The sequence below is a fragment of the Schistocerca americana genome, chromosome 1 (assembly GCF_021461395.2).
Source record: "Schistocerca americana isolate TAMUIC-IGC-003095 chromosome 1, iqSchAmer2.1, whole genome shotgun sequence".
NCBI classification, from domain to species: domain Eukaryota; kingdom Metazoa; phylum Arthropoda; class Insecta; order Orthoptera; family Acrididae; genus Schistocerca; species Schistocerca americana.
In genome coordinates this window covers 1,039,426,525-1,039,436,587 of record NC_060119.1, presented here as the reverse complement: position 1 = coordinate 1,039,436,587, position 10,063 = coordinate 1,039,426,525, and the positions used below count along the sequence as shown (strand labels likewise).

The following is a 10,063-nucleotide window of genomic DNA, read 5'->3' as shown; positions in this document are numbered from 1 at the left end:
CGAGATGACGACAGACGATATAATCATAACGACAGACCTGAATTTCAGCAGAACTGGCGGGATTTAAACAGGGCTGGGCCCTCTGGGCAAGGAGAATTTGTAGAATAACGACGCGCGCCAACAAAGGAACAGACAATGACTCGCACCGCAGGCAGCCGTGTGCGCCGGCTGGCTCAGAGAAAAATAACAGACGCTAACCTTGAGAAAAATTTTAGCATTCCTTACCGATGTATACCACATGATAATTGCGTTGAAGTTGAAACTCTGCGTACTAGGAAGAGTAAAGGGTTACACCACATTTCACATGTAAAACAGTTTATTGGAAGATAATCTGCTTTTTAACTTAGTCTTTGCCATAAAACTTTTCACTTCACACTACTAGTACAATTTGTCACACTGAGAAACTGTTAACATGCAACAATGTTTTGAAGTTAACTATCCACCCTAGAACCTAGGGAACATTTTTAAACAGAAATTACGAATGCATTGTTATTGTGAACAGACGACACAGTGTTATTGTGTGTGTACATTCTTGCTTGTTAGTTGCATGATTACTTAACGACTATAAGGCTCACATACTTAGAACATTTACCAGTACTGCTAATGAGATTTTAATGCAACATTTTGGTTTACTTGAAAATACATTCTGGATTTAAAGTACTTTCTGTGAGATACCAGATGACACAGTGGTTAGTTTATGTGACAGCTACACGATTTTATCACGACGCTACTAATGAGTGACAATTTACAATGTTGCTTTTGCGGTGTCTCTGTTTTATATCTGCACGTTTTTCTGCATTATTCTGGAAAGTAAATCATGTTTTAGTAGTAACTTTGTGGTATAGCTACAATAAGACAGCCTTTTTTTTTGTAGCACAACAATACGTTACAGTGGAGTACTTTCTTGATCACGGTACTGTACGTAATAACTAAGACATCTATACGCAAAGCATTTCACTTTTGTTTATCATGAGGTAAGTACATTGAATTTTGCGGAACTTAGCTTTCGGAGGACGATAACTACGACACTTCCACAGAGATTATCTTACAACAAGACGCACAGTTTAGCGCTACAGGACATGCATTTCAGTGATTAATTTTGTACTTAAAACATTTATTTTTAAAAATTTTTGAATTACAAAGAAAGATTTCCGTGATACATTTCATTCCATTGCTGTAATCTGTAACACCTGAGGGTATAATTACATTAATCCTCAGGAGGGTACACGCTTACTTTGTTTATCATGTGTGTGGCAAGCACAAGGAGCCCTAGCTAATATGGTATTTGCTTATACAACTTTACACATTGGTACCATATTTCTCCAACACAGAATTACACAGCTATCTGATTATTTAACAGAGAAACATTTTTTTTTATGTTCATTGACACATGTTTACGCAATTACACAGTTGGATAATTTCACACTTATGAAATTGTATTTTGTCTGTACTTTGTGAACTGTTCATATTTTTTCGGTACCATTGTGATACTATGAGAGCTTTGAATGATGTATTTGATATTGGATCATGATTTTTAAAGTACGTTTGAGGTAGATGACACTATTGAAATGAGCAGACCATTTTTTTACGTTTTTGAGATTTGACTGAGGTGTTATGATGTTATTTTTATGACGACGATGTGTATTATGCTGTTGAGGTATGTTTATGATCAATAAGCTGATGCTATATAAGGAATTTGATTATGCTACGTATTTCTTATGATGAAATATTGAAGAAGTGTCGATGAATATGTGCATGTATAGTAAGGTAAGGAATAATGAGTAGTGGTTAGGGACTTTGATTTGTGGAAAAGGATGTTGGAAACCAAGAATCATACTTTACACCCAGCTGCGCGACAATCACCTGGAAGAAAGCCATTAGTGTGTGCCTTTCAGAGGCACAGGTGGAAAAAAAAGGGTATATCTGAACACTTCTTAAATAAGGAGATAATTCAGAGGCTTCCTTTACCAGGATACAGGTTGGCTGGCAGTTTTTCTAGGACCTCTTTGCGGTGTGGGGGAGTAGCCATGTATGTCAAAAACGGTATCCCATTTGAGTCAATTGATGTTTCAAAGTACTGCACTGAAAAGGTGTTTGAATGTTGTGCAGGTGTGGTTAAATTTAGTGGAGCTAAACTTCTTACTGTTGTTATTTATAGATCCCCAGACTCCGATTTCACAACATTTTTGCTAAAACTACAGGAGGTTCTTGGTTCACTTTATAGGAAATACAAAAAGTTAGTTATATGTGGTGACTTCAATATTAATTGTATAAGTGATTGTGCAAGGAAAAGGATGCTGGTAGACCTCCTTAATTCATATAATCTTATGCAAACCGTATTCTTTCCAACGACAGTGCAAGGGAACAGTAGAACAACCATAGACAATATTTTTGTTCACTCGTCATTATTAGAAGGGCATTCTGTTAGCAAAAAGGTGAATGGCCTTTCAGATCATGATGCACAAATTTTAAATCTAAAAGATTTTTGTGCTGCAACACATGTTAAATATAGTTACCAACTTTTTAGGAAAGCTAATCCAGTTGCTGTACAGACTTTTGTAAACCTTATCAAGGAACAAGAGTGGCAAGATGTTTATAGTGCTGATACAGTAGACGATAAATATAATGCTTCCCTCAAGACTTTTCTCATGCTCTTTGAAAGTTGCTTTCCGTTAGAACGTTCAAAACAGGGTACTAGCACAAACAGGCAGCCTGGGTGGCTGACTAAAGGGATAAGAATATCTTGTAGAACAAAGTGGCAATTATATCAAAACGTTAGAAACAGTCAAAATCTAAATGCAGCAGCCCATTACAAACAGTATTGTAAGGTGCTTAAAAAAGTTATTAGGAAGGCAAAAAGTATGTGGTATGCAGATAGAATAGCTAAGTCTCAGGATAAAATTAAAACCATATGGTCAGTCGTAAAGGAAGTGGCTGGTCTGCAGAGACAGGTCGAGAATATAGAATCAGTGCGTAGTGGGGATGTCCGTGTTACTGATAAGTCGCATATATGTACAGTACTTAATAATCACTTTCTGAATATAGCAGGTGAACTAAATAGAAACCTAGTCCCAACAGGGAATCATATAGCGCTCTTAGAAAAAAGTGTTCCGAGACTGTTACCTGAAATGCTCCTCCATGATACTGACAAGAGGGAGATTGAGTTAATAATTAAATCTCTAAAGACCAAGAACTCTCATGGATATGACGGGGTATCTAGCAGAATACTGAAGTATTGTTCTATGTATGTTAGACCAATACTTAGCCATATCTGTAACTTTTCCTTTAGGAGTGGTCGGTTTCCTGACCGATTAAAGTACTCGGTAGTGAAGCCACTTTATAAAAAGGGAGACAGCGATAATGTTGACAATTATAGACCTATTTCTATGCCATCGGTGTTTGCTAAAGTTATCGAGAGGGTTGTATATACAAGGTTACTGCAGCATTTAAATTCACATAATTTGCTGTCAAATGTACAGTTTGGTTTTAGAAATGGCTTAACAACTGAAAATGCTATAGTCTCTTTTCTCTGTGAGGTTTTGGACGGATTAAATAAAAGGTTGCGAACGTTAGGTGTTTTCTTTGATTTAACGAAGGCTTTTGACTGTGTTGACCACAAAATATTACTGCAGAAGTTGGAACATTATGGAGTAAGGGGAGTAGCTTACAATTGGTTCGCCTCCTACTTTAAGAACAGAAAGCAGAAGGTAATCCTCCGCAATATTGAGAGTGGTAATGATGTTCAGTCCCAATGGGGCACTGTTAAATGGGGCATTCCCCAAGGGTTGGTGCTGGGGCCACTACTGTTTCTTATTTATGTAAATGATATGCCTTCTAGTATTACAGGTGATTCAAAAATATTTCTGTTTGCTGATGACACCACCTTGGTAGTGAAGGATCTCGTGTGTAATATTGAAACATTATCAAATAATGTAGTTCATGATTAAGTTCGTGGCTTGTGGAAAATAATTTGATGCTAAATCACAGTAAGACTCAGTTTTTACAGTTTCTAACCCACAATTCAACAAGAACTGACATTTTAATCAGACAGAATGGGCACGTTATAAGCGAGACGGAACAGTTCAAGTTCCTAGGCGTACGGATAGATAGTAAGCTGTTGTGGAAAGCCCATGTTCAGGATCTTGTTCAGAAACTAAATGCCGCTTTATTTACCATTAGAACAGTATCTGAAATAAGTGACATTTCAACACGAAAAGTAGTATACTTCACATATTTTCATACGCTTATGTCATATGGTATTATTTTTTGGGGTAATTCTTCTGATTCGAAAAGGGTATTTTTGGCTCAAAAACGGGCTGTTCGAGCTATGTATGGTGTAAGTTCGAAAACCTCTTGTCGACCCCTATTCAATAGTCTGGGAATTTTGACATTGCCCTCACAGTATGTATTTTCTTTAATGTCGTTTGTTGTTAGCAATATTAGCTTATTCCCAAGAGTTAGCAGCTTTCACTCAGTTAATACTAGGCAGAAATCAAATCTGCATGTGGAATGCACTTCCTTGACTCTTGTGCAGAAAGGAGTGCAGTATTCTGCTGCATCCATTTTCAATAAGCTACCACAAGAACTCAAAAATCTTAGCGGTAGCCCAAACACTTTTAAGTCTAAATTGAAGAGTTTCCTCATGGCTCACTCCTTCTATTCTGTCGAGGAGCTCCTGGAAGAGCTAAAAAATTAAGCAAATTCCAGTGTTACATTCTTGATTTTCTTTATTTAAACTAACGACTTGTCGCCTGAATGTGTTTCTTGTATTTCATTTTATCTGTTTCTACAATCGTGTTATAATTTCATGTATTGACTCGTTCCATGACCATGGAGACTTCTCCTAAATGTGGTCCCACGGAACAACAAATAAATAAATAAATAAAAATAAATAAATTGACATTCCTTTGTAGAAAGCAATGCAAATATGACACGCTCAAACTTGAAAACATATGATTATACTGTGGAGCTCTTAATTTATGATATTTTCTAAAATGCCTACTGAAACGATGAGAAACATTTCACGGCTATTGTCTTGCTAGTTGAGAGAAATGCCATATGGCTTGCTTTATGTATTTATTTACTCAATTTGTTTAATATTTAGTTTCTAGCTGCCCTGCAGCATTGGTTAAAATTAAATTTTATAGATGTACTACTAAAAATATTTTATGCCTACAGACCCAGTAAAGAATAACTTCATGATGTACTTAAAGAAAATGAAGGAGCACAAAAAGACATTTCCCTTCACAGGAATTGCATACAGAATTTTCTTTTCAAGTACTTGGTAATTTCTTTTGTAGAATAAATTGTGATGCATCACTCCAGTGTTAAGATGTGACATAGGTATTAGACTTGGCCATTTTTAGTGTAATATTTTTTCTGCTTGAACTTTGTTCGCAAAACCAAATGTTACACTGAAAACGAACCATGTCCTTTCCATTGTTTTATCCCCCTATGTGTTTGTGTACACTTGTGTATTTGTTTTCTTCCTGTCTCTGTGCACTGTTTCATAGAATTTTTTTCTCTTCTAATTCTAAGCTACATTCACTATGATGAGGAATACTGTTATCCTCAAATATACTTGGCATTAATAATATGTTATTTACTTTGTAAAGATGTTTAGACATTATTTATTCTGTTTTGTTTTAATGCTCATGTGTGAAGTTGATGTTTCAAAAGTTATTCTGATCTTTCATGTATGTACTTATGTCATAATTCCTGTAACACTGATGTATATATCTATTTCTATTCTTTTGTAAAGCCTGTTTTACTACAAATGTTATATGTATTGTTATGTTCTTTAATGATGTATTTTGTACCTTTGTAATTGTATTCTCATGTTATAAAATTGTATGTGACACCAGTTCATCAAATTAAGTAACTTGTAAGTTACATTTCACTGCACACGTTTCTGTTGGTCATAGTATATGGACAATATGTGAGAAGTAGGGACTGATAGTGTTTGCAAGTGTGTTAATAATTCATCAAGGGACTGGATAACAGCATTGCTGGTTCTAAGGACATTTCAAAAAAAATTTTTTTGTGAGTGCACGAGTGGTGGTTCATGGACTTGCTATATTATCCGCAAGACTCTTCAACGGTGATTGTGCACCTGCACAGTCACAACAGATGGCTGCTGGCCATCTCTACAAGGACTACAGTGGGTCTGCATCTTCGATGACCCACCAATACCATTATTTCTAGAAGGACGACAGTGGGTCTACACGTTTGCTGACTCACCAGTACCATTATTTCTACAAGGACTGCAGTGGGTCTCCCCCTCTGGTGGCCCACCAATACCGTAATTTCTACCAGGACTACAGTGGGTCTGCTCTGTGATGACCTACCTACCAGTATTCTTCAAAACTTCGACTGACTCTGCGGTGGGTTTGCTCTGTTGTGGCCCATTACCTGTCTGCATGTCAAGAGTCAGCACTGTCTTTCCGTTGGAAGGACAACGCTACTTCTTCAAGACTGCATGGAAATCCACTACTTCCGTGTGCATTCTCTTTTACTGCTGAGACTTTGAGAAAAACACTGCAATTTTACTGTGATGAACGATCAGGACTGTCTTTATGGACTGTGAGAATATTTTAGCTTTTGACCAACATTGTATCAATAAGTGTATGCATTTGATATCTTTGTTATTGTAATTATGAAAAATTTTATCAAATCATTATTGGCCACTGCCCAAAACAATTTGTCAAATTTTTTGTGGGGAGCATGGGGGCTATGTAAGTAGGCTGTTTATGTTTTCTTATTGGCAACGTTACGTAGCGCTCAGTATGAAAATCACTGGCTGTGCTGTGTGCAGTCTGTGGCTGGTTTGCATTGTTGTCTGCCATTGTAGTGTTGGGCAGCTGGATGTTAACAGCGCGTAGCGTTGCGCAGTTGGAGGTGAGCCGCCAGCAGTGGTGGATGTGGGGAGAGAAATGGCGGAGTTTTGAAATTTGTAAGACTGGACGTCATGAACTGCTATTATGACTTTTAAGGTCTCTATTAAAATCTTTCATTTGCTAACTATGCCTATCAGTAGTTAGTGCCTTCAGTAGTTTGAATCTTTTATTTAGCTGGCAGTAGTGGCGCTCGCTGTATTGCAGTAGCTTGAGTAACGAAGATTTTTGTGAGGTAAGTGATTTGTGAAAGGTATAGGTTAATGTTAGTCAGGGACATTCTTTTGTAGGGATTTTTGAAAGTCAGATTGCATTGTGCTAAAAATATATTGTGTGTCAGTTTAAGCACAGTCATGTATAATTTTTCTAAGGGGACGTTTCAATCTCACCTGCCCTCATTTCGAGGTTGCACTCCAACTGGTACCAATTACACAATTTTTGGATTAAACGGCTGGTCTTGGACGAGGTTGCTTAGCCAGTAAATAAATACCCAACAAGCCTGGTAAAAGCAGACTATATTTTTGAAGCCATGTGTCCTTCAGTTAAGCTGGTGTACATCGGTAACTTTTGCAAATCAAGCTAAATGTGCATCACATCATGATTCATTGACCTTCATGGAAGCTACCAATTCAAAATAATCATTTTTCAATGTAACTTTGATCAACTAGTGAGCACAGTGGGAGACCAGAAAAAGATGTGCTGCCACACAGAACTTTATAAGAGGAACACCAGGATAGTAAGGATATGGTTTATGGCCTGGACTCACAAGATTCTCCACTATTATTAAATTTCCATACACAGTGGTGACCAGGAGGCAACCTGGGACTATCTGTCACAACACTGAGTACATACCCAGCAAGATAATAAGTGGAGCCCAATTTTCCAGTACCAACGCGAGGCATGATGTGATGGCATGACATAAGCTTTGTTCCTCTGATCTAATCATATCTAAATGTGTAGTTCTCAAGATTGGAAAGGTAACTTTTGAGCACCAATCAAAGTTGCTTCCTACATGGCAGTGCACAGTTATAGTGTGCAAACGTCAGATAAACTTACAGTGAACCTAACTACATCGCTGAGGTTGAATGGTCACCAACCGCTAGGTCCCACCTCAGCCAGCACCCATTACAGTCTACCGAGAACAAGGGGACACTACCCCAGTTTGTAACTTTGTAGCAAACAAACTGTGATATGAGAGATGACATTTCTCCTAACATTCACAATTTAGCAATTTTGATGAAATACACCTGCAACTCACACATAGCCTCACTCGAAGCCGTTCTTGTACAGATTCTGCGATCAATCTGTATACAGTATTGTCCCGTTAATCCGAACTAATTGGGACCAGACCGTGTTCGGATTACCGATTTGTTCGGATTAGCTGGAATTACGGTGACGAGTTTCTACAATGAAGTATACCAAGCAGATAAGTAGGTACACCATGGTAACAAATGGGAACAAGTGTGGGAACAATGGCTCACTCTCACTCCCTGCCCTTGTTATTATGTATTTTTGAGACCTTTGTAATGTCTGAGGTCATTGCACTGCCAGTTGGCTCGCAAAGCGCTTTGCTATGTTAGTTATCGTTCGCTGGCACGCGTAACAGTTGTATTGTATTCGTTCACGTGTAGTGGTGTACGTATTTTCGTCATGAGTAAACGGAAACAAATAACGTTAACTCTCAAAGAAAAACTGAATGCTTTGAAGCAGACAGACAATGGTGAGAACTTATATAAACTGGCAGCGGAGCTGGTTGTCGGTAAAGCACCCATTTGTGATTGGAAGAAGAATCAAGTAAAGCTTGAACAGTCCTTTGCAACGTCTTCGGGGAAAACACTCGAAATTCGGCAGACATTGAAACGGTCGCAGTACGATAATGTGTATGAATCTCGGGACCTTTGCCTTTCGCGGGCAAGTGCTCTACCACCTGAGCTACCGAAGCACGACTCACGCCGGGCACTCACAGCTTTACTTCTGCCAGTACCTCGTCTCCTACCTTCCAAACTTTACAGAAGCTCTCCTGCGAAGCTTGCAGAACTAGCACTCCTGAAAGAAAGGATATTGCGGAGACATGGCTTAGCCACAGCCTGGGGGATGTTTCCAGAATGAGATTTTCACTCTGCAGCGGAGTGTGCGCTGGTATGAAACTTCCTGGCAGATTAAAACTGTGTGCCCGGCGTGAGTCGTGCTTCGGTAGCTCAGTTGGTAGAGCACTTGCCCGCGAAAGGCAAAGGTCCCGAGTTCGAGTCTCGGTCGGGCACACAGTTTTAATCTGCCAGGAAGTTTCATACCAGCGCACACTCCGCTGCAGAGTGAAAATCTCATTCTGGAAACATCCCCCAGGCTGTGGCTAAGCCATGTCTCCGCAATATCCTTTCTTTCAGGAGTGCTAGTTCTGCAAGCTTCGCAGGAGAGCTTCTGTAAAGTTTGGAAGGTAGGAGACGAGGTACTGGCAGAAGTAAAGCTGTGAGTGCCCGGCGTGAGTCGTGCTTCGGTAGCTCAGTTGGTAGAGCACTTGCCCGCAAAAGGCAAAGGTCCCGAGTTCGAGTCTCGGTCGGGCACACAGTTTTAATCTGCCAGGAAGTTTCATACCAGCGCACACTCCGCTGCAGAGTGAAAATCTCATTCTGTATGAATCTCTTTTCCTTTGGTTTGCGCTGGAAAGAGAAAGGGGAACTCCTTTGAATGGAGCTCTGGTTCAGGAGAAGGCTGTTTACCTCCACAAGTTAATGAATGGTTGTGAGTCTTTTAGTACAGGTATAGGTTGGTTGGACAGATTCAAAAAACGTCATGGAAGCTGTCAGCTAACAATTACTGAAGAGAAGCTATCTTCTGACCGTGATGCAGCGAAACTATCTTCTGACCGTGATGCAGCGAAGGAATACTTGGGTGAGTTTGAAAAAATGATAAGAGAGGGAAAGTATCCTCCCCAAAAAATTTATAAACGCTGACGAGACTGGCATTAATTTTAGGGCATTGCCAACAAAAAGCCTGGCATCAAAAGCAGAAGGCCATGCTCCTGATTTTAAAATGCGCAAAGATCGTGTGACTTTATTAGCGTGCAGCAACGCTGCTGGTAATCACAAGCTGCCTTTAATGCTGATCGGCAAATCTGCTAGGCCCAGAGCTTTTAAAAACTGCAACATGATGCCCCTGCCTGTATATTATAG

At 39.2% G+C, this 10,063-nt stretch overlaps 1 non-coding gene across 1 annotated transcript; it reads left to right on the top strand.

Annotated features, from left to right (window-relative positions):
* The first annotated feature begins 9,380 nt into the window (after nucleotides 1-9,380).
* Trnal-caa lies at nucleotides 9,381-9,455 on the top strand. The gene has a single exon. It is a non-coding gene; the product is annotated as a tRNA-Leu (tRNA).
* Nucleotides 9,456-10,063: the final 608 nt, after the last annotated feature.